General features: G+C 35.4%; 1 protein-coding gene across 1 annotated transcript in view; it reads left to right on the plus strand.

Annotated features, from left to right (window-relative positions):
• EGY1 (Peptidase M50 family protein) overlaps positions 1 to 21,541 on the plus strand; it is a 192,880-nt gene that overhangs the window by 139,260 nt on the left and 32,079 nt on the right. The window lies entirely within an intron of this gene.

Here is a 21,541-nt window from a genome sequence, read left to right on the forward strand (position 1 = left end):
AGGTCAAGGGATGTTGCAAAAGTTATAAAAGAACAATGAGTGGTTCGTTGGAGCTCATGTTGAGCTTATTCATCTCATTGATTGTAACTGTGTGGGATTTGGAGATATGGACTTCTGGTCCATCTTAGTCTTCTCAAGGACAAAATCCCCCTTGAACAAGACTAGCTATGAGAGTGAAAGATATGCTATACTTGGTGTTTGAAGATAACAGATAGATTTTTTGTTGGTGTGTGCACTTTTAATCCTTATGTACATCTGTATTTGTGATTGGGAATTTCTATGTGCACCCAATCTTTCTGTAAGCTATGTGGCTACAATTGAAAATATAATTTCTTTATTCTAGTGAAGTTGTAATGATACATCTATTTTGATGACAATATCCATATTTAATTTCAGGTCTCTATTTCAGTTTGATATATATGATTCTTAATATAATTTGTTGGATGAATAGAAATCAATTTTCATGCAAATTGTTTGTTTAAATTCCTATGGAACCTTTGATAAAATCTAAGGAGTGGATTTGTGATGGATTTCACACTTGCGCCAAATATGTGAAGTTTCCTGTGGAGACAAATCCACAAATAAGTGTTGTAATCAGGTTCAATATTGTATATAGGAGAGTTTATATTTTGAATTTGGAGAAATAAATAAATATTTTATTTATTATATGTCCTTGATATATTGATGCATTTATTTGGATTTATTATTATTAAGGCACCTGCAGAATAAATAGAGGAGTTCAACAAGATTTTATATATTATATATGTTGCTCGAATTTCTTGAAGTATAATAGTGGTCCATGTAGTTGGCGAATAATTCCATGAGTTTCTTCCTTGAAGGAATTTATAAAAGCATATATATTGTTATTATTGAAGGCCATATCTCTTAAGTTATTTCATTTTGAACAATCCATGTGGGCAATCCTTTATTTGAGTGTTTCTTCTTACACCAAGGTATGATCTCCATTCTCCTATTTGCAAATGATGTGGTTCTTTTGGCCTCCTCATCTAAGGGGCTCCAAAGGCTTCTGGATGGGTTGGCCTCTTTCTACAACCGACGTACGCTTGTTGTGAACCTGAGTAAGACTTAGGTTATGGTCTTTAATTGTTTGAATACAAGATATTGAGATTGTCTCTTCATACACTTACCTTGAGGTTAAGTTTTCCAGCCCTTGCTTTAGTATGAGACCCACTATTCAGCTTGGGGTAAAAAAATGGTTGGGTTCCCTAGCTATGTTGGAGAGATAGTGTTTTCAGACATCATTTTCAGGACAGTACGTCCAAATTGTCTCTTTTGGACTCTTTGGTCAAATTGATAGTTTTATAGGGCTTAGTGGTTTTGGGGTCCTCTCTCTTGGATTCCAACTAGGCCTCTATTGAAAAGGTTTAGACTCTTTTCCTCCATCGTATCATTAGATGCCATCAATCCAATCCACACAGTGTTATCTTGATAGAGTTTGGGGCCCACCTCTTCAAGCTTAGTGTTAGCTTTGATCCAATCTAGTTTCTTCATCATTTCTAGGGTTTTGTGGATTTTGCGGATGGTTTCCATAGATACTGCTACAAGGCTTATTGTTCCTCTGTCGTTGTTGCTAGTGCTGATCTTACTACCCGGGCCTATTCTTATTATGATCAAGGCACTACTTTATTGGGCTCGATTGAATTGAGATTGACCATTTCTCTCCCTATCAGCTCTCTCTCGATGCTCTCGCTCACCTTCTCCTCTCTCAACAAGAGTTGAACGAGTATGTTAGACTTGATATTTATAGGTAATTCATTATCACAACTTGGAGTAACCCTCAAGGGGGGGGTTGTGCCCGAAGATGACCTTTTATGTTGATCACTTCCTGGATATTCAATATGGGATTATTTTGCATCCTGTCTACTTGACTCGGCATTGGAGACATATCCTCCGTATCTCTCTAGGCTCCTTCAAAGTGGGCTCTATCCGACTTCGGATTCAAACTAACCATCACATCGACAAGGACTAGATTTGTCACTTGTGTACCTTAGTGGAGATGGAAATAGACAACCGCTTCATTTTCCGTTGCCCCATCTACTATGAGATCAGAGGAAGGTTTCATTGCCTTTTTAGAGAGTGCAGGTCCGTGTCAGCCTTTTTCAGGTAAATTGACCAACGTTGTTTGGTGCTTTATCTGTGGGAGTCCACACAACTTTGTAACCACACTTTGCAGCTCCTTGTTCCTTAGAGCCAGGCCTCAAATCAACTTATCCTTGCTTTTTTCTCACCCATCTCTCATGTCCAGGGCTTGAAGCAACTACTAAGTACTCCTTTATCTAGTCACGACAGATTTGTGAGACCTTGTAGTAGGTTCACTAGGCAAAGACACTCCACCTTTAGTGGTATTCGGAGATAGTCCGGGACTCTTGGTCGTCTTGGATCATACCCTTTGGTACTCGACTTCTTCGAGCTGTGAAAGGACCTCTAGTCTTTTCCTTGGTGTTCTCTTTTGCTTTCTTATTTTCTCTTTCCCAGACATCGTTTGGTGTTCTCATTGTGGGCTATCTCCTTGTTTGTAATCTTGCAATCCCTTAGACCCTTTTGGTGGTCTATTGTTGGACATTAATAAATGCATCTTATCTTATCTAAGTTCAGATCATATATATAAATAGTCAACATTAAGTGCAAGAGACACAAACTACATAAGCATTTGTTTAGATAACTGCATACGGCCTATTTATTTCATTTGGCTTGATTAAGCTTGTTGTTGTGTAATTGCTAGGGAGTAAAATTCATTGTTACCAATATTTATGCCAACTTCAAGGCATTAGAAAATCTTTTGGCTATCAAAGACACCTTCCTCTCAACTTTAGAGCTTGTCGTAAACTGTGGAGCAAATAAAACAAAGAATTCAAATAGAAAAGAGCTTAGTCTTGGATGTTTTTGACAAAACAAGAAATATACAGAGTTCTTGTAGAAAATTTGGAGAATTTGCATTGCTGATGTGTTTGGTATTTTTGTTGGAGGCCATTTTTAGCAATGGAGACATCTATCTTGGTGAGTTTGGTTTTGAGATATATATTTTTCAGTTATTAAAATATATTATTGAGGATAAAATTTGGAATGTAAATGATTATTCATCCAAAGCTTTTAATGTATCCTGCTGAGGTTTATTGCTTCATTTAGTGAAATGGCCAATTCATTACAAGTAGGGCAGCTGGTATAATGCATGGTACGAAGGAGAGATTATGGAGATATATTTAATTAAAGCAATTTTATATTCAGTGAATAATTAATTAATTAGTATTTAACTCAAGTAATTTTGAAGTTAAAAATAAAATAATAATTTATTCCCTTTGTAAGTTAAATATTAAATTATTTTTAGAAAAAGATACTCGAAGCAATAAGTCGTCGCTACAATAGATGATAATAAAAGAAAGGCTTTTGAGAGGTGAAAGAATTGTAGAATATTTTTTTGAAATATTTTTTATTGAAAGAATTGAACTAGCTAGGACAAAAACCCTTGGCAAATAGTCTTAGTTGCGGATTCGTGACACGAATCTGATTCGTGACACGAATCTGATTCGTGACACGAATCTGATTCGTGCACGTGAATTGGATCCGTGGATTCAGGATTTTTTTTTTTTTCCCAATTATGATTTGTGGAGGATTCGTGTATATATATATATATATATATATATATATATACACACACACACACTAAAAAAAAGAGAAATATACATAATTCTAAAACTAAATCATTTCATAGTATGAATCTATGATTCTAGTATGCATCTATGAATCTAGTATACTTGATCAATGACATTGATAATTAATCTATTTTCACGATTATAAAGAAAATCAACACATTCACATTGAATTACTGAAAGTGAAAGTTTGTAACATTCAAAATATAGATCATTAAACTTAAAGTTTATAACATGATTTACTCATAAAAGAGTCAAGAGTCAACACTAAAGTTTTTATTTAATCATCAAATGGATTTTCAAGAAAATCCGCATCAGAGGGGTACTGGTGAGCTGCAAGAGCTGCATCCGTATCAGTAGAGGAACCCAAACCACTAGTAGTAGAGGGGATTGTTAACTCATAATCCTCCTCCTCATCATCCACATCAATCAAAGTGGATCTAGCAAGATCTCGGATGGTCATATCTAAATCAGGAGTCTCGGGTGCTACATCCCAAAGCTTTTCGGGCCCCTTCTTGTACTTAGGATCCTTCCGTGACAACAAGCTCAAATTGTTGTGAATGAACACAAGGTCTTATGATTTTTTTGGAGCTAACCGGTTGCGTTTGACTGAGTGGATAAAGGAGTAAGTACTCCAATTCCACTCAGCTGTAGAAGAGCTGGCAACCTAAAGAGAAATTAAAAATTATCAATACAACAATCAAGATAAATAAATTAAATAATAAATTCAAGGAATTGAGAATGTTAAGCTTAATTTTACAAACTTACTTGGGATAGGACCTTTATGGCAAGAGGTTGGAGGTACGTGAAGGCTTGCCCATGAAGGTACCACCATTTGATGCCACCCATCTTGCTTTGGTCTGCTATGGCAATAGGGTGGAAATCCTCACCTGAGTTGAAAGCAGCAAATTCACTCCTCACAATTGCCCCAATCTCTAGATCTTGGAATATCTTAGCTAGTGCCCTCTTATACCCATCTGCAACCTCTGCATCTCTAAATGGTGGCACTCTACCTGGAATGCAAAGTACATCTGCACTATAGTACCTGGGGATAACAAAAGACAATTGAACACTATCAAATATCAATAGCACAAACATTGGATAAAATAAGCACAAACATTTGATAAGAACTACAGTACCTCGGGGATAGAGCATATGAAAGGAGGTGCAAAGGTGTGGTCATCTTGTTCCATCGATGATGAACAATTTTTTCCACCTTCTTGTAAAGGGTGCCCTCAGGATCATTCTCCCTCCTCTATATGACCTAAGATATGAAATATGAATAATAATTATAATTAGTGAATATGTCAATTTAAACTTTAGAATCTAGATATCTCTCAAATAAAAAATTGTTGTAATAGAGCGTAAAACTTACCATTTTAATTTTTTCCAGCATACTATCCATGGAATCATAAATATCCCCAAGGCATGGCTCATCACTATCTGCGAAGCGAAGCATTGCCATTATTGGATTGGTGATTTCCAACACATAACTCACAAGACCCCACCAATCCTCATCTAGTATCATTCTTCTCACATTTAAAGCCCTTGCTGTATTGGAATTCTTCCAAACGCCCCATTGGGGGCTAATGACCATATGCTTCAATGCTTCTTTTACCTTCACAAGTTGTCTCAAGACGATTGTGTGAGAGGCAAAGTGGGTTTCAGCAACCTAAGAGCATGTTAAACTCAAGTTAGTAAAACATTTAAAAATTAAAACATGTTAATGTAAACAACAACAAAAATTAATAATTGTGGAATCCAATAATATTCAATTATATATTAAATATAAAAATTTACCTTCAATAACTCCAAGTCCAAGAAACTCCTAAAAATTGCTTGTGACATGTGGTGATTTGTCACAAACATTTGAATCTCTTCAACTTCCTCATATATCCTTTTCACCCAATCTATTTCGGTGCCAATCGCTTTCATCACTAAATTGAGAGAGTGGACGGTGCATGGTGTCCAAAAGATATGATCATATCTAGACTCTACAATTATCCCTGCAGCCCTGCAAACTTTTGCATTGTCCGTGACTACTTGGACAACATTATCAGGACCCACTGACTCTATGGCATCAATAAGAATGCGTGGAATAAATTCAGTATCTTTCACTTGCCCTTCACAATCAACTGCCTTCAAGAACATTGCCCCCTTAGGGCATACAGCAATAACATTGATCAATGGACGGTTTCTACAATCTTTCCACCCATCCGAAATAATAGACACACCCGATTGAACCCAAAAATCCCTTATTGGTTGAAGTTGAGCCAATACATTTTTCCTCTCATCATGTAATATGGTAGTGCGCAACTTCTCATAACCAGGCGGTTTGTAACCATGGGGTGCATCATTTATTGCTTCCACCATCTCCCTAAAATAAGGTGATCTAACAAAATTAAATGAAACACCATTTGCAATTAAACAACGTCCAACTTTGTGATCAGCAATGTCTCTCTTTTCAATTTGGAATGCCCTATCTAGTGGGCCTCTCTTGCGTGTGAGTGGAGATGGGTCTTGATCTTCATCATTTGTAGTTGGCATAGGCAAAAAAGGATGTGTTCTTGTGTTTGTTTGATTGGATGATGGTGTTGGTATATTTGTTTTTTTTGAAGCACCATGTTTTGCTTTTGCAACTGCTCTATCAGCATCGTCTTACTCTTTTGCTAACACTGCTATTTGTGCAGTTGGTAATCCCTTCTTATCACTACCTTGACACATGTGAATTCCTTCACCCGCAGGGCCCAAAAAATGTAGTTTCACTCGGGAATAGGAGCTTCTATGTTGTATGTTGCAAAAATTACATTTCCATATTTATGCCCCACCCCCAGGACATTGTGCAACTCTTGTTGTGTGTCTCCATAAAGGAGACCCCTTATCAATTTTGAAGCTTGGTGATGCAGCCCCACCCCCACCCACTGAGCCTTGACTACTCATTGTTCTATTCTTGCAATCTAGAAAAAAAAAGTGAAAGAAAACCATGCTTCACACTTGCACAAGAACTTGAAAATTTGGAAAACTAAAAATAAATCAATAATCTATGAAAGAACTCAAGAATATGGTTGAAATGCATACCTTAAACACTTCTTGCAAGGTATTTGAAGCTCCACAACCGATCTCCTTCAAATCCAAGCACTTTACTTCAAACTAGCAAGTATGAGAGAGCAAAATAGAGAGCAAATGAACTTGCATTGTGATTTAGAGGGTTGTTTTTAGGGTTTAGGGCCTTTAGGGAAAAAAAAACATAAAAAAATTGAAATTGGGCCCACGTTTTTGCTTCTTTACTATGTTATTGCCGCGGATTCACGCGGATCCGCGTGTGGATCCTCGAGGATCCGGGCACGATTCATAATCCTGCCTGTGGATCCCTTACGGATCCACAGGCAGGATTACGAATCCTGCCAGGATCCGCTCGGATCCATACGTGGATCCGGATCCGAATCGAACCCGAGTCCGGATCCAGCCATTTCCAGGCGAATCCGGTAACCAAGCAAATAGTTGGTTTGGACAAAAACCCATTTCATCATTTAGGAGGATTCATGGGGAACTCACACTAGATATAAAGAAGGAAAGAGTTTTTAAGTCTTCTTCGAAGACAAATCTCAAAAATATTTTTCCGGATTTTACAAATAAAATTTATTATCGGGATACTTGGGTTTAATAAGGTTATTGCGAAAATAATATATATTTAAGATTATTTATGAAGATATATTATTCGGAATAAAATTTGAAAGGGAAATAGTTATTCATCTAACGATGTTGATTTATCTTGTTGTGGATAATCGCTTCATATTAATATAATGGTTGATTGGTAAAAATTGGTGTCACTAGTATGATTCACAAAGGAGAGATTTTGGAGACATTTTTCAGACAATTTATGTATGACTTCTGATGTATATTTGGATTCTTATGTTGGGCGATGAAACTGCAAACAATTAATTGTTGGGCAGGAACACTTATCACCATTCAAGACTTAACTTATTCATTTGATGTGGACTAGTGTATATTGTTTTGGGATTAAGGTGTCTCAGCCTATGCAAATCCTAACATTGATTTTTCTTTAATTTGTTGTATTAATGTATTATTTTAATTATTTAATTGCCTACAAATGTCTAGTGATCTAGTGAGATCCACGGACTTAGTGGCATCCTACTTGGCCATTACTGTATGACACATGGCACACATGTGGAGGTAGGTATCCTATTTTGAGGATCTTGACAAGTGTTTACCTATGACAGATTCCATGTCAAATTGGACAAGTGGCAAAATATGCCTTCTGAATGGAGAAGGTGATTGCTCAACCTGGGTTGTGACGAGTTGTAAGAGAAAATTTAATTCATAGTCAGTTATGATAGATTCTCTTACAAGTTATGACAATATTTACGACGGATTCTTATGAGAGCTATGAGATGCGTAAGAGCATATGTCATAACCCAAAATAGTAAACTTTGGGTGCCCTACATAGGAGGTTTAAATGGGGATTCATTTGGAGACATACATGTGTCATTTGCACTTTTTTGGTGGTTGGCAAATAGTGCCAAATGTTATGCATGACATCATCTTGTATCTTCATCTAGAAGCTAACTCTTGTTTCACATCTCTCAATAAAATGTAGCCTTGGAGAGTACAAGTTCTGTTATGTTTTGAGGGGAAATATTAAGCTGCCGAAGTTAGATTCAGTGTGTTGTATTGTTGGGCAATGGCTCCTGTTGAAGCAGAATTTTACTGTTATTGAATTGTAACTATTGTTTTAGTAATGCAAAGTACTATGCTTTTGGAATGGGATTTTATCCCAAAAGGGTTTACTCCATGATATATTGTGCTATGGTATAATCTTTATGCATGTTTATAATCTCTTTGTGTAATGTCCCCATTTTGGAGGTAATTTGATTTAATTAATTTAATTAAGTTGTCCAAAATAATGAATATTTTATGAAGATGACTAATTAATTATTTTAATTAAATAAATAAGTGGTATTAAGTTAATTATTTATAAAGTTATCAAATAAATAAATATAAAAAAGGTAACTTTATATTTAATTAATTTAATAAAGTGACTTGAATTATAAAATATCTTATAAAGTCACTTAATAAATAAATTAAAATAATGTTCTAGAAGTTTCTGGAGAAAGTGGAGAAAAAGAATAAACAGGCATCCTGGGCTTCATTCTCACCATGCAGATTTGTTGTTGATGTTGATGTTTGTTGATGTGCATTGTGGAGCCTAGGGTTTCTGTAGTAGTCACAATTGGACATTGAGAACGAAAACTCTCAATTGGTACATAATTTTGAGGGTGTGAAATATCACTTGAATTATTGCAGTTGGGAGAAAGTTACTTCAGACTTTCTATTTGAGCTTCATGGTAAAAACTTTGTCGCCCTTGGCCAAGTTTTTGTATAATTCGAATTGAAGGATTGTTGAAGGCATTTTTGGTGCTCCAAGTCTTCATCGATTTTTTATTAGTTTATATTGAGGTCTGATATCTTACTTTAGACATTGTTATCAGCATATGGGAGGTATGGGTTTGCATAGGGAAGCTTCATTTTGCATCGATTTTGGTATAGGATTGGAGCGCGAGAGCTTGACAATTGTTTTGGCGTATTTTGGAGTAGCTATCAGGTTGCTGGTAAATAATTTCAATGGTTTGATATACTACAGGAAGGGCACCATTTGCAAGACATTTTGGTTCATAGCTCATCATTGAAGCATCCTATGGTTCTGGGTATTATTGCATTCAATTGCTATTGCCAAGACAATCATTCCAAGGACAAATCTGAGGAGCCTAGAGTCTGCATTTATTTATCTAAAGTATTGCCAGGCAAGAATAGGGGCGACACTTCAAGGGAGTCGATTTCTTCATTTGGAGGGGTCTTCATCATCAACAAGTGTTGCAATCAAGTCTCCAGCTCTTCTACAATTTGTGTACTAGGTTTTTCAAATCCATTGTTGCATATATATTGCATTTTAGATTTCATACTAAGGCTGCATTTGTACTAAAAAAATTACATAGTTTGCATATGTTGTAATGCCAAGAGTCTTGGCCATTTCATACTAGCATTGTAGTTGACATTATATGTGCAATAAAGGAGACATAAGTTGCTAGTCTGATATAGTTGTCATTCAATATGTTTTTATCATTCATGATCAACTTATTAGTTTGCATGCCAATTGTTTGACAAAATGTCAATTGGCTGTAGGTTCTCTTTTTGACATAAATAATGTTATAATTTTGCATACCAAGTGTTTGTATTAATGCCACTAGGTTGTAAGTGCATTAATGCCATCTTAGGTTGCATCCAAAGTGTTTGTCATAATTACTAGTTGCTGTAGCTGCATATTGCAAGTAGTTTCAGTCACATATATGCATTGAATATTGTCAAAATAAGTTGCACATTCATGTTAGGTCATTGTTTAGTCAATTTGAGTCTTCTTGCAAACATTCTCATTAATGCTAATTGAAGAAAAGAGTCATTAAAGCAAATTGAAATGTTATATCAGTCATATGACCCTTGTATGTGAAGTGTTTGACAAAATTTCCAAGGCCAAAAATCAAAAGTTTTCAACCAAATTTGAGTAGGGTCATTAGACTTTGTGAATGTGTTTCTGATTATGTAATAATTAAGATTCTTAAAGAAAATGTGGAATATTTTCTCGACTAGAGTAGTGTTGGGAAGCATTATCTGCATTGTAAGCTTCATTTCATATTGAATACAATAATATTATTGAGAAATTGCAGAATATTCATATGACTTGTCTCAAGGAGGAAATGAGGAAATGATTATCACTAGGTGAGATATTGATAACTATATCTACTAAATGAATTGGCTGCTAATCATCACATTATTGGGAAAGACACTCCAATCATAACTGGGTGACTGCGGCTACAATAAAGATGTGAACTATAAGTTTATCATGGGAAGGATTAACTATTTGCCAAATTCTTCTTGGAATATTATTATTTCGTCAGTATTCCAAGGTTTTCATAGGTCAAAGGATCTGATTATTTCCAGTGATTATCATTTCTTGGAGGTGTGATAATAAGGAGTATCAAATATGTTTCTTCTGCTTTGCATAGCACACATATAAAGTTTTATCAGTTGGATGTGGAGGTACAGGATTATGTTTAGTGTTTGGGGCATATGATTGCAAATTGTTTTACTCGGATAGTGTGACAAAACTAGGAGCCTTTGTGTTAAAGGGTTGCTGGAAGCTGTTTCGGCATTTGCATAGAAGTGTGCACTTTAATTATCAATGCAGACTTTGTGTACTCACTTCTTTTCCTTCCTATATCTAAAATTCACCACAAATGGTTGAGTTGTGATGACATCATACAGGTCAGATCTCCATTTTATAGGCCTTGTATTCTGTTCAATAGAGAAGTGCTACCCTATAAGGAAAACTTGTCTCTCAGAACTTTAACTTTAACTTTAGCATACTTGATATGGTTATCATCAACTACCACTCAGGAAACTGTTTTAGCCTTCTTGTTGTTTGAAACCTTTGGCTTGCTTATCTGTCTGTCATCTTCTTCAAGAGGAATTTCTTCTTTCTTTATTTTTTGTGTAATAACACTCAACCATGGAGGAAGACTGAAAGAAGATGCACTAGCTAAAATAGTAGTTACCATAGTCAATTCAGAATCATTACAACAGTAACTATAGCTAGCGTCTCAGTTTGAATGGCCACAAAAGGAGTGCTATGTGTGACCTCAGTCATAAATTGTTCAAACTGATCTAAAGTTGCATGAACATCCAACAATGTTGTAGACTGAATAGTGAGAGAAGGAATAGACAAAGAATATGTATCAAATGCATTTTCAAAATCATATTGATCTCCTTGTGCCTCTAATGCAAGAGCAGCTGATGATACAGTCAAAAATGTTGTAATAGTCATGGAATCCTCGAAGGATGAATGCTTAACAGAGAATGCTCTCATAACAACACCTAAAGGCGAATTATGAGATTCGTCTGACCCTAGAGCTGAATATGGAATAGAGGTTGCAGCAAGAACATCCAAAGGATATGAAGCAAAAGGGGATGATTCCTTTGATTTCCTCGCTTAATCATCGCTTGAGTCAACTTGAATTGATTGAGATCCAATCTCTTTCACTTCAAGAAATCTTGAATCTTTTTTGCGTTTGATAGAAAACTAAGGCAAACTTTGTATAGTGAGTTCAAATGTAGATGAGGATGTACCATCTTTTCATTTACCCTTTATCTCTAATCTCAAACCAATCGGACCGGCAGGATCAATTCTTTACTAGGTTTTATCTTTATGCATTTAAGACCTCTTCTCTTCATCCATGAGTTACTATTAGTGAGAATAGACTGAAATCTATCCCAAATGGATGTATTTTCTTTGCATGACCATATAGGAGGAAGAATGGGTAACATGTTGAAAATATTTAGGATCTAGGATTTGATCATTATCTTCAAATCCAGAGAGAATTTATGCCAAATGGAAATTTTCTGTTTGCTTCATAGTTAACCGGGTATAATCCATACGTCGTATTTCGACCTCAGTACGTGTATCAATCCAGAGATCTTCTAAATGATGTATGTGCAAGAATTGCTTCCTTATCTTGTCATGCAATCCCTTGCAATCAAAACAACTTCTGGCCACAAATATTTTTAGTGTAATCCTCTAAAGTTCAAACTCCATATACTTGGCCTTAAGAACAATGTCAATTGAATATTCTCCAATCTTTAATGGGTTTTGAGATGAAATTCCCACTCCGGGGCGGTGCAAAACTAGACTAATAAGCTTGAACTTCCATAAGCTGTCTTGCTAACTCCATCAGTATAATTCTATCAATAGGATACCTTGGTAATGTGTATGATTCTCCTTCAAAACATCCAACCCGAAAATATGTAAAGTTGGAAAATTGTAAAAACATGCAACCATACTCATTAACCTTGTTCCATACCTCATCAAATACTCATTTGTTAGGAAGCTCTACATCAAACTAGCACATAAAATGCCTAAAGAAGGCATCCTGAACTCTTCTGAAGTGTATCCGACTTTGTTTCAAAGGTAGTTGTTCATAACATTCCCACACATGAACTATAGACCTATCATGCTTAGTTGATTACCCAAAGAAAGTACCTAGAGCAGCAACAATGTATACCATGTAGGAGTTCGTGTTGAAAACACCAATTGATAGAACATTCACCAATTGTTCGCATATGAAATCACTCACCAATACCATCCCAAAACATGTTCTTTTTTTACCGCATTATGAGTGAGATGTACTTGTACATCCTGGGTTCAAAGTTGTTTGAATCCTTGAGTAGTGCCAAGCAGCTGAGAAGTGTGATGAGGTCATTGATTTCTTCTTTAAAATCACATTTGCGGACTCCCTTGACCGACCATTTGACAAGATTTGGTTTCTTGGTAATCAACCAATTATCATTCACAAACTTGGCGCAAAATGAAGTATCCTCATTCCATTGCCCCATAGCCTTCTATCTTATGATGTGTGTAACAACTGGAGTATGAGGAACTACAATAACCCCAACCGGTTATAACTTTGCGAAGCACCAATCCTTCTCAAATTCAATTGTTTGACATTTTGTCAAACAAATTACAAGCAAGTTCTGATACCACTGTAATATCCCTTGCCCAAACTGACTGATTTTTAGCTCAAGGAATATTGTCAAACACTTCCAATACGATATCTATGCTTGCTGTTTCTGAGTGATTATGCTTGCTTGAAATGATATGAAAGGGAATTTAAAAGCCTGTAATTAATTACTACTATATCTAAGAAAAGGACTAAATGCATATGCAATTCTCTTTTGGCTTTTTAAATGCAAATAGATGAATTCTAAATGAAAAATGTGCATTTAGAGCCCATTGGTATTTTGTCAAACACTTGGCATGCATACTATTATGTCAATCATGGAAGATATAAATATGCACATTGCATCAAATATATAGACCTGCAACTTATTGCTCCTTAAGTGAGATATTTTCTAATTCAATGCTTAACATAATATTCCAAGGCTCTTGGCTTTGCAACCCCAAAAAAAATTGAGTAGAAATGAAATTATAAATCTGATATAAAATGTGCATCTATAGCTACTTATGACAGCCACCTTTACAATGCCAAATGACCAATTTAAATGATGCAAGTTGATTGTAGAACTTGATATACAAATTGCTCAATGAAGGAGATGAAATTGCAATCATAGTCAAGCCAAGTACTGTAGCGCAGGTACTGTTCACGACACTGTTCACGGCTCTGTTCACAACACTATAGTAGCCAACAATAAATGTATTCCCCAATTTAAGCACAAATAGAACTCTAGAATGAAGCTGTCCTGAATGCCAAATTCAATGGATATTTCACCACCTCAAATGGTTGCAACACTGAAGAATTGACTCTCTCCAATGGCTAACTGAAATCAGAAACCCTTAGTTTCTTCTTCCAAGTTTATATCAAATGCAATTGACAATAATTGGATGCCTAACAATGAAGCTCTCGTCTCTATTTATTCTTTTCCTTCACCCTTCTAGAAGGAAATAAAATATTATTTAATTGCACTTTCTAGAAGCTTCCCCCTTTCCAATACAATAATTAGTTGTGCTTCTAGAAAATGCACTCTCTAGAAGCTTCCCTCTTTCCAATACAATAATTAGTTGTGCTTCTAGAAAATTAAATTAATTAAATATAAAGTCACCTTTAGATTTATTTATTTATTGACTTTAATATAATTTATTTCTCCTTATTTCTCCACTTAGACTTTGGAGAATGAAAAGCTAAGAACTCCATTGAGGGTCTAAAAGATGGGGAATATATGAAATATACGATCAATAGTCTTGAGATCAAGCCTAATGATAGTTTTTTCATCTTGATCTTTAATGGTCTGTGAAGTAGCATCAAAATGTCTTGCACAAGCAATGATGAATTCCGGTTCATGAGCCACGAAGGGGAAGGTAGACAAATGATGAATATGATTTTGTTTGATCCCCACCATCTGCTTGGTATCTGAAGCCTCAACTCTTGCAAGAAAGTCTTCAATGTTCATAAGATAAATATCAATATCCCGTACTTCATCACATTATGAGTTTACTTGTGATGAAGGAATGGAGTTATGGTGCTAATCATACTAGTACCTCATCTTCTTTTTGTCTTTGCCCTTTGCTGGAGTAGATTATCTTGACATTGCAAAATGGTATGCTTGTGTAACTGTTACACGAAAATCCCATAGAATGAGAACATTAGCATGTGAAGGATCCATAGCAAGATTTTGATAGATTTTGAACGAAGTATAAGTGGAAAAAATGGATGAAAGAGAATGGATAATGAACAAATGGGTCAAACTCACAATGGCTGAATTGTGAGTAAATTCGCCCATAACGGTTTTTTAGGATGAATTGCATATGCAGCCAGCAAGCTTGGATTTGAGTGAACTAGGAGAAAAATGAATAAGACATTGAACACCATATGTTTAAATAAGTGCAAAATGTGAGATATTATCTGGCAAGTATGTGACAAAGACTTTATCCATAGGGCAGCCATATGGAGATACATGAAATGTGTAATGGTGGGGTGTTACCTTGCATTGGCATGTAAGGGAAGAGGAAACTTATCTTTTTAGAACGAGATTTTACACCCAACTGCATATGCAAGTAAGATAAGATCTTGCGTATGCAACTTGGAGAAGAAGACGAGAGATAGAAGGAACAATTTTAAGAATGAAAACCACACAAATCTGATAATGAAAATTTTAGTGGCTTGCATGAACATTCAAAAAAATATACAAATGCCTTAGAGAAAATACACAAGAAAAATTACCTTCACTTTGCCAAAAATGAGAAAAACAAAAACGTTGTAAAAGCATGAGCAAATATGAAAACATCCAAGAGATGTTTGAATCTTGGAGTTTCCCAAAGCTAGACTTAAATAGATTTCGAAATCCTCATTTTAAGGTTAGAATTTGGACATGTGTATATGATTAGAGAAATGCAATGCCCAAAATGTGGAACAACTTTGACCTAGCAACTTCAAATGCAAAGGTATATAAAAATGACATCTAGGGCAAGATTGAGCTTGTAAAACGATAAAAAAACATATGGAAAAGCTCCCAAAATCGCTGCCTATGAGAAGATATGGTGTTTGTAAGACTAAATGTGTTTTTTGAAGATCATAGCATATTGAGATATATGCATTTCCATCAAAAAATCGTCACTCAGCCTCATGCAAACAAAAAACGCTCTTTAGTAGAACATTTACATGCTACGAATAACATGTATTTCCTTTAGAAATTGCCACTATAAGAGATAAGGTGTTTTTAAGTCAAAATGCACTTTTAAGGGTCTTATACATATTTCAAAATACATGCATTCTCAAAGAAAATTGCCACTTTTGAATCTTTCCTTTATGACCAAAAACATAACGCGTTTTTGAGATGCATTGACATATGTTCTAAACTTATAAACATATGCATTTTTCTTCAAAATCGCCGCTTTTGCCTTGAGCTATAAAGGAAAACATATTTATAATTAAAAACATATTATTTAGGTCCAAAATCACCACTTTAAATGGTGACTTAAAACATGTGCATTTAATTATTAAAAATGATTCTTAAACACAAATACATATGCAATCACTTTTTAAAAACACTCTTTTAATGATGTTGGGACTTAGATTTTATTGAAAGTGGATTTTCATGAAGTAATTTGCATGTTAATGTATGCAAAATGAAATAATAGCCACTATATGCACTTCGGTGGTCTCATGTAATTATATTTAATACTTAACAATAGTTTTTAACAAGGTAACATGAAAAATAATCTTGAAAAAGACTATTTTCATAAAACATTAAAAAAATGGTCAAATCAACTCAAAATGAGCTGAAATTTTAAAATGGACCACAAAATCCACTTTAAATATCAAATATAATTTTATATTGTGCAATTGTCAATAAAAAACCCACTTTTATGAGGTTTTTAATAAAAATACGAATTTGACCTGAAAAACCCCACTTTTTCCCTTATAACTTGAGTTAGACAACTTCAATTTCAACCTAAGCTAGCTCAAATCTAGAAGAATTCCAAGGGCTATTCACCTATGGAAAAAACAAGAGAAAACACTATTTACAACTCAAAGAAAAACATATAAAAGATGGAAAGTTCACCAAAAGTGGAGTGTTTGAAGTGCAAGAAGGAAAACTCTTACCTAAAAACAATTAGGGATGATCTCAATGGAACATTCTTCAAAGAACACATAACCAAGACTACACAAAGAACAATAGGGATAATGAATTGTTTTCATGATGCCTCATTAATGTATTGAAACAAAGAGGATGCACTTACGAATCCATGATAAGATTCCGTAGGGTTGCCTCAATTTTTGTGATGTCAAAATTGAGGACAACACAATTAAACATTACACACTCTGAAACATGCTAATTGTTTGACATATTTTCACAAGACATGGGTGTGGGAAAAAGGATAAATTTTCAGGTACAAATTAGGTAAGTACTTTCAAAGATTCAGTGCTTCACCAATTGTTTGCTGAATTGTCTAGGGATAGAAAATTAAAAAAATTGCAATTTTGTTGGAATATTTGGTAGGGAATTTACAAGCGTAGAACCGACTTGAACTCATTTCAGTCTCTAAAGACCACTACAACAGATCTCCTATGCATCAGTTTCCTTTGTTTGCCTATGAAAATGTTTTTTGCTAAACTATGAACTCTAACTAGAGTTCAAGCAAAGCTCAAATAACTCTTTCTTGCTTTTGTGGTCATTTACACATGATCTAGGCTAGAACATTTAAGTTTGTAGTAAGGGAGAAACCAATAGAAAGAGGAATTGTTTTTGGATGTTTTCTGCCACCTTTGTCATGATTGCCCCAACAAATGTGACTTTCTTATTTCAGCAGTTCGAAAACTGGCACTTTCTTGAAATTGGCATTTTCATACAAAAGCTCTAGATACTCTGTGTATCCAAATTACCAACCTCTGACACCTGAAACTTATTTCTTGTGTCTTCTCGTTTGTGTTCCACTTCTTCAAGGAAGTTACTTGATCATCTTACTGATCTCAAATAATAAGGCAGCATGTGCAAAGGTATTAAGTGAAATCATGTTCCTTCAAAACATTGCATTCTTTGCATGTCGATTGTTTTATTGCATGAATTAATTTGCAGCCTATTTGATCAAGTCCAGAGCTTACCTTCTCAAGCTTCTTTACTACCTGAAAAAATCCTTGTTTACTTAACAGTCTGTCATTTACTGAACAGACCTGATACCATTCTCATCCACTCCTGATTGAGGGCGTTTCACAGAAACTCAATTCAACATCTAAATATTTTAATAGAGGAAAGAGAGGTTTAAGTTTAACCGGAGCCAAGAGCTCTTATATCCAGTAATTGTTATCTATTCTTCGATCATATCCTGCAACTATCATTTTATATCAGTGTAACACGGGGACGCGTCCCCCCCCCCCCCCCCCCCCCCCAAAAAAAAAAATGGGCCATTTCGGAGACGGGGACATCCCCGAGATGGTGGGACGACATCTCGGCATTTTGGGCGGTGCCACTTAGAGTGCCACCACTGCTAGAGACAGCGAGATGTCTTCGAGACAGCTAGAGGTCTCCGAGACGGGGGAGACGTTTTCGAGTGTGGGGGTGTGGGGGGACGCCAAGGAGTCTCCTTCATTGATTTGACATTTTGATTTGGACTCTTGGAGACTTGTAGTTTTTGTTTGCATTATATACTTATTTTGATATCATGATTCATGGCACATGATACTTATTGTAATCATCTTTATGTTATGACTCATATGATCGTTGATTACTATTAGATAGTAGAATCTAGATACTCATACTATTGATTTGAAGGCTGATATATAGAGTCTAGACTAATATTTATTATTTGCTGATGTTCAATGTTCAATGTTCATTGTTTGTTTGTCATTTGATCATGAATCATGATGTTCCAGTTGATATGGCATATACTATACCATATGTATAGTATATACACCCCTGCTCCTTTTGCCACCCCCCCATCCCTCGCCGCCGTCCCCCTACCGTCCCCAAATCAAGGCCCCTCTGTCCCCTCGTTTCGAAAACTTGTCCCCCCGTCCCCCCGTCCCTCCGTCTCCCAGGGCGGTGTAACTATGTTTTATACCCAAAGTCATCCAAAGTGTGCTGGGATGAGTTTAAAAGACACTCATTGTAAGAGCTTTGTGAATGGACGAGGATAATTTTGAGGTATGAATGCCAACTTTTTGTTATTATGTAGGCTAGACTTGAAAAGATTGTACTAGTTGCCTTGGATAAATAAATCTTGGATACTGGTCATCCTATTAATGTTTCAGTCCCTAGCCATTTAGCCATTGCTGGAAATAGTTGCTAATTGTTAATTTCTTTAGCTCTTTCTCAGTTTTCCACTTTTGCACCAAGAGTGAAAAATGCATTGCCCTGATTCAAAATGCCTTCATGCTATCAACAAATATTAATCTCAAAGAAACTTGCTTCATTTAGGTAATTCACTATCATCTCGTGAGAAGGTATAAATCCATATAACTATGTGTTAGAATGTGTCCAACATATCCCCCCTTGGGATTCCTGACATGGTATAGCAACCTCTTATAAGATCTTTAATTGGGATGATAGCACTTTCTTGAATAGATGCATCTTTTTGGGAGAAATAGCCAGCTCAACTCCCTACAATTGGTATCAGCGCCAAATGCTTCGAAAGACTTAATCGGACTAAAAAATTTATAACAAAACTTCGCTAATTTCTGATGTACTTGTTTAAGTTAAGAGTTCTAAGTGTATAGCTATATTGTTTTTGAAATGAAAAGAACATGGCATAGAAATAGTAACACTTAAATTTATACTTAACAAGATTAATTATTTGAGATAAACTAACATTTATCAATTTACTTCTTTAAAAGGAAAGGAAATAAATGATCTACTATATAAGAAACGGAATACATCTTTTCAACTAAATACTTTTTCTTTTAACATTCTCAAAATATATTCCAGCAGAACTAAAGAGAATACCAACATAATATGGAAAGAGGTTGAGTTGATAGAGAGGATTCCACATGAACAATGTGTCCTAATCTCCGACTGGTGTCTCAAACAGTGGGGTGGCCTGGCCCTCCACAAGGGATGGTGGATGATCAAGTCAAGACTCCTGGGAATCCGATGTAGAGTCATCTACAGCATGATTGGTCGAACCCTATAGCCTTTTGCTACTCTGGTTCAACACTTGTCATGAGTGTATCCGGTGACTTAAGTAGATCGTGGATATCGAACACATGGCTAGTTTAGAAGGACCCTCTTCTAATAAGGATCCTTTATTTTACTATATCAACTATGCTTCGTGGAGTGTAAGAATGGAAAATTATGTGTCTTCTCCGGGGTTTTATGTGTGAGTGTCAGTGGTAAATGACTATACGATGCCTAAATATCCTTTGATTGATCCTGCTGATAAAAGAATATGAAATTAATGCAGATAGATAGAGGGGAATATTTATTCTTTGCTTGAGTTTGATCGGAGATAGAATTTTCGCTGTGAAAATTGAATGTTGAGAATCAAATGCAGCAAAGAAAACATCAGTCCTGAGATACGTGTATGCTTCATCATTGTTGATGTAAACTTTCACAGATAGAGGGGACTAGTTATTCTTTTCTTCAGTTCAATGGGAGATAGGAGTTTATGCTGTGAAAGTTGAATGTTGAGAATCAAATGCAGTGAAGAAAATGTCAGCTCTGAGATGTATATTTCATTATTATTGATGTAAAGTTTTGTGAAGAAGTCGGAACCAGTATAAATGAGAAGTGCAGTAGAGACAATTTTTGAATGAAAAGTTGGCTGTGAGAGGAATATTTGCAGACTTATGCTGTGATCAGAAGTGTGAAGGTTTTTTCATAAATAAATTGATTAGAAGGGTTGAATGAAATTGTAGGAGTGTTTTGCAAAGATCAATTATAACAACCATTTTTTCCCCAAGTCTGTTCTCTTTCAAAAATATCTTGAAAGGTGTTGATATCAGTTAGAAGAATTCAGTTTTTGTTCCCAGTTAACAACATTAAGTTTTCAAAAGATTACTTGCAGATCTATGTTATTAAAAGACACAATACTACACTGTATATCTGGATATTTGCAATATTCAGATTGTAATTCTTTGTTTACCTATCGCTGATATTGTTAGTTGTAAATCTTTTGAGTTAAAGTCAGTTTTAATTTGTAATTTTGATTGGTGTTGGGTTGGTTCTCAAGCTATTGAGTAGATGCACTTATTTGAAGGAGTTGGTGCTCTTAGAAAAGTGGTTTGGTGACTCCATAGGGTTGGTTCCCTTAAAATATTCTAATCAAGATTTTTGTGAGACTACATTAGGACAGTAAATCCTAAAAATATTTCTCACCATGGGTTTGCCATACTGAGTTTCCACATATATCTTATGCATTGGCTTGATTGTGTAGTTGTACTCTTGTTGGTTTTAGTTTCAAGTTGCACACATTATAATTTAAGCTATATAATGTTTATTAAAAGTTTAAATTGATTATGGATCTATGTTTTATCTCTTGATCTGATTCACCCTGGCCCCTAGAAGAATTGTTCTCAACAATTGGTATCATAGTGGGGTTGCAGATCCAAATTCCCTAAGGTAATGTTGAGGGGGAGATTGTTGTGTCATGTTCAGCGTATCCCCTTAGGATTCATGACATGGTATAGCGACCTTCTATGAGATCCTTTTCTGGGATATGAGCAATTTCCTGAACAGATGCATTTTTTGAGTGGAACAGCCATCTCTACTCCCTACACTATGAACTTAAGTATGTTTGATTTTGTCACTTTCTGTAATTGCAATCTTCTCCACTTGACTAAATATGCAAATTTTCT

This window comes from Cupressus sempervirens, chromosome 3, assembly GCF_028749045.1.
Source record: "Cupressus sempervirens isolate cs-2001-9-10 chromosome 3, ASM2874904v1, whole genome shotgun sequence".
Taxonomy (NCBI): Eukaryota; Viridiplantae; Streptophyta; class Pinopsida; order Cupressales; family Cupressaceae; genus Cupressus; species Cupressus sempervirens.